Genomic DNA, 5,086 nt, shown 5'->3' with positions numbered 1-5,086 from the left:
ACACCATAAGAATGGCTGGAATCCAGGAATGGATGTAACTCCTTCTGAGTTGGTCAAAAGCGGCGGCGAAGCCTTCTGCCCCAAAATACAAAATCTAATCGAATTAATCTGTAGAAAACGGGCAATACCAGATGAATGATACGTTTCATACACAAATAGAAAGATAAATCACTGTGTGACAGCAATAGGGACCCAACGGTACTCAATCACCTACTACAAAGAATGAAATGCCTGTCAAGAGAAATAATTAGACATTACCAAGGAGGTTACCTAATATGACGATAAACCACTGACCAGATATTCATCATAAAACAAATCGAACAACATCGGCTGTCTAAACCATCAGAACAACTGCACAACACATGCTCATAACTAGTACCGCAACTATGCCTACCTCAGAAGTACAACTGCCCTCAGCAACTTCTCAGCTGCAACTGCCAGTGGAGGCGGCTGAATAATACTCTTTGGCACAATCTCTGGCGCTGTGACTCAGTGTAGCCACCTTTCATATGCCCCTCCCCCATGGGCTAGAATTTGATGGTATTTTTGCCAGCATTGTTGGTGAAAATACCACCAAATTCGTCCAAAAAAATACAGACAAAAATAATAGATAATATTAAATAAGTAAATACTACATAACTAAATAAATTTTGCCTTTGCACTGACCCTTCAATAACCTAATATATAAAATACAGTGAGGAATACAAATGCTTGCATACATGTGATTTTACATAATAGTTTACACAAGTATCATGTGGTTAAACAATTCAAACAATAGCGTCAGCAACGACGAATATGTGCAGGTAAGAGTCTCATAACATTTCATAAACAGTAAACACACAAACAATCAGTTTATACAAATATTCACATAAAATCCTTTCAATAATTCAATGAACAAATGGGACTCCTCAGAGTAGTTGACAGTTCCAGCAGTTGCACCCAGCAATGGTCAACAGGTGCAAGTAGCACTCTCATAACATTTCATCAGCAGTTTTTAAACAGCTCCAACAATGGCACCCAAAACTGGCGAGCAGGCGCAGACAACAACAAGTGATATTATCTCAGTAGAAGCAGTTCCATTAGTGACACCCAGCAATGTTGAACAGGTGCAGACAGCACTAGTGACATCATTTCAGTAGAGCATTTCCATCAGTGGCACCCAGCAATGTTGAGCAGGTGCAGACAGCAACAAGTGACATAATCAGTAGTAGCAGTTCCAACAGTGGCAGTCCATAATACTCACTATCACTAATTAGACAGTTAATTAGAGTTCATTAGCAGAAAACATTTCCAAGTGACACCCATCAATGTTGAACAAGTGCAGGTAACAGTCCATAACACTCACTATCACTAATCAGACAGTTCATCAGAGTTCATTAGCAGAAATTAAACATTTCCAAGTGGCACCCATCAATGTTGAACATGTGCAGGTAACAGTCCATAATATTCACTATCATTAATCAGACACTTCATCAGAGTTTAGCAGCAGAAATTAAACATTTCCAAGTGGCACCCACCAATGTTAACACCTGTAAGCACGAACAACAGTTTGAATGCACACACAGTTGCTTTTACAAAATCATTATCAATGCTCTTACACTAAACATACAAATTATAGCAAACACACAAATCATATCAGATAATTGTCATATTAACTATTACAATACACAAATAACAGTAAACCTATAATATTTATGGGTGTCAGTGCAAAACACAACAAACAAATAAAATAATATTTGGGAGATAGGTCGGTACCAATTATTTCGGATTAGGAAAGGTAAACACACAAAACACACTCAGTCATCTCTCATCCACATATTGTACTATTGTGTAATTGAATAGTGTTAACTTTGTAAATGCAATTCTGTCAAAATTTGATGCTCAATATGTGTATTAAGTAGTAGTGGTACAGTGTATAACAGTCAATAATAGTTAGTCAACGTCATAGTCATCATGTCAAGACAAATGTTTGCCAAGCCAAATTTTTCTGAACAACTGTCAGTGTGTCATGATATGCAAATACTTTCTTTCTCCAAAAAAATATGTATATGCTGCTTATTGATTTAACAAAGTGTGTGTGTGTGTAGAAATCTTCTAGTGTTCTAGTCTGCCATCTTCAGCCTCCTTATTCCATATAAACCAACAAACAAACAAAAAATGCTCCTGACCCACTTTACCTCTTATACACCAAAACTCCAATAATCATCAGCATCACATAATCTTAATACTTCAATAACACCTCTTATGTCAATGCACATAAACCTCAACATCAATAGCATTTACCTTACCTCTTGTCCACCAAAACTTCAATAATTATCAACTTCACACAATCTCAATACCTCAATAATACCTATTCAATACGTCGATACATATAAACCTTATCACCAATATCATTTCACTTCCATAACAACTCTTTTCTCTAGTCAGTCTCCTCGAACAAGTACAGATAAAATCCTAGTGCAAACTTCACTTCATCATCCCATACAATCCGAAGACACAATGTCCACACACAACCACTGTGTAATCCGTCTAACCCAAATCTTCTACTCATTATGAATTATAAAATACATTTTAGTTACCTTGTCCATCATTAAACAAAAGAAATGCATACATGACCTCCAACAGCCTTTAGTTTGAATAACTTTCTGTAAGTACGTACGAGTAAAGAGTGTGAATGATCGTAATAATTCACAGTGTGTACACCACTTCAAGAATCATGGCAAAACAGAAGCAAACATGTGGAGTATTTCTTGTGTCAAGTGTCACTTGCTATTACAATTGCTCACGAAGAATGCACTGTAATAACTGTCAATGGTCTAAACCTAGTGTTGGTATGTCATGTCGTTAGCTTCCTTCCTATTAGCATAAATTTATACAGCTTCCATAAAACCTCCAGCTCATGTGACTTCAATGAAGTTTCTTGTACCAATGTCGTTTGTAGAATTATAGCAGTTCATTTTCTTATCTTAAAATATAAGGCACTGAGCGTAAGAAAACCATGCAATAGCGAGTAAATATACCAGTAGGGAGCATAATGTCCACAAATGGATGTAGCACAATCCCTACAGCGAGGCTCTGCCAAGCGACAATCTAAATTAATACCATAGTGTGACCTAAACTCCATGTTCGTACACAGTATATCAGCATTTCTATATACGAAATTAAAGAGTAGTTATGAAAACAAAACAGAAATGTGTAATATGCAATCCATATGCAAAGCAGCAAATATATATCTTACATAATAAACAGGTCATTAGCATCCTATCAGCATAAGCAAATAAATGTTCATATGTAATCTTAATAAGTAAACATGAAGGTGTAAGCAGATATATCACAAAGTATAACCTACATGCATAACCATGTCAGCACAACTAATCAGGTGACAATTATAATTTAAATAAATAAGCACAGCAAGCACATAGTAAAAAAAATGACATTAGTGAAAAAAACACAGTAGGCCTAGCGATGCATAATATACATAAGATACAACCCTGTTCATTAATCAATCATTGTCAAAATCAGTTAACACAAAGTATAAATCACGTAATCGGGAGCAGAAAATTACGTCTAAAGTATGTACCTAAATGGAAATATGTTACCTGAAAAATAAACTCAATTAATAGTTACCTTTTTAGTTTATTACTTTCTTCTTGGAAATTACATTCTTCCTGAAATTTTCTGGATAGCAAGTCCTCTTAACGTCGGACACACACAGAATTTATCTGAAGTTCTTAAGTAATTTATACAACCGTATCCTGAAAAATACTGAACGTTAATAACATAATTCATCAAGTCACTATAGCTTTATGCTGAATTTATTCGGAGAATTTAGACTGTGTATTTGTTTACGGCTGTCAGTGCATTCGCACTGAGCTCTCGATCAGCTGTAGGTACACGTGACATAGGAAGCAATTGTTTGCGGTCAACGACTGCCTTGTGCTGCGCGAAGACTTGACTGTTGCTTTGAGTATGTGCCGCCGCCGGACGCAGCGCGGTATCCTAGTACTCTCCGTGTGTTTACGTATTACTGTTAGTTTCTCAAAAGTATGTCATTCCACAAAAATTTTAACGTTCGATATATCATGTATTCCCTTAGAGCGCCGTGATTTAAGAGTTTCTACTTCGACAGTGTTATCATGAATAATTTTGCGAACCCTATATGGACAGTTATAAAGCAGAAAAAATTTGCGACACAAGCCTTTTCCTTTGAGAGACAAACGATGAGACTTAACACCTTTTGATCAACCGACAAGGTTTTTAAACGACCATGACGTTTAGCTAATTTCTCTCTTCTAGCAGCCGCAGATGCAATATTTTGTAGAGCCAGATTGACAACTTCAGAATGCCGCAGTTTCCGTGAAGGCGGAAAACGAACGATTTCAGACATACGATTTGTCGGTGCTTTATCTTTTAATATCAATGTAGGCGGTAAAGAAGTTGAATCATTAGGGAGTTCATTCAGAATGTTTTGAAAAATATGAAGATACTGATCCCACGTTCTATGATTCTGATGACAATAAAGTCGACACAATTTATTGATTTCCTTCATCCATCTCTCTGAAGAGTTAGATTGAGGGTGAAAAAGTGAAATGAAAATTAATTTAATCTTACGACGCCGTAGAGTACCAAGCCAAATTTTAGAGCGAAACTGTGATCGGTTATCTGATGTAACCTTATCAACATGTCCCACTTCTTGAAGAAAATGTTTGACGAAAGGATTAGATACTGAACGAGCTGTTGCTTTGCATAAAGGTGTAAAACACACATATTTTGATGTCAGTTCCACTGCCACCAAAATGTACGCAAAACCATTAGTAGAGCGAACCACTGGACCGAACAAATCGACTGCAGCCATGTCCTTTAATTTCGCTGGAATGATAGGAAACAACGGTGCTCTGTGAGAAATAGTTGGCGGCTTAGTCTTTTGACATAATTTGCATTTGGCAAGAACAGATCGAATACGTTTTTCCATATTACTGAAGTGGCAATTTTCTCGTAATTTATGAAAGCATTTTCTGGGACCAAAGTGTGCATAACTGAAATGTGTATACCAAATCAACTTATTAACCCTCTCATCAGGAATGCA

This window comes from Schistocerca gregaria, chromosome 5 (genome assembly GCF_023897955.1).
Source record: "Schistocerca gregaria isolate iqSchGreg1 chromosome 5, iqSchGreg1.2, whole genome shotgun sequence".
Classification (NCBI taxonomy): domain Eukaryota; kingdom Metazoa; phylum Arthropoda; class Insecta; order Orthoptera; family Acrididae; genus Schistocerca; species Schistocerca gregaria.
This window is presented reverse-complemented; position numbering follows the sequence as displayed.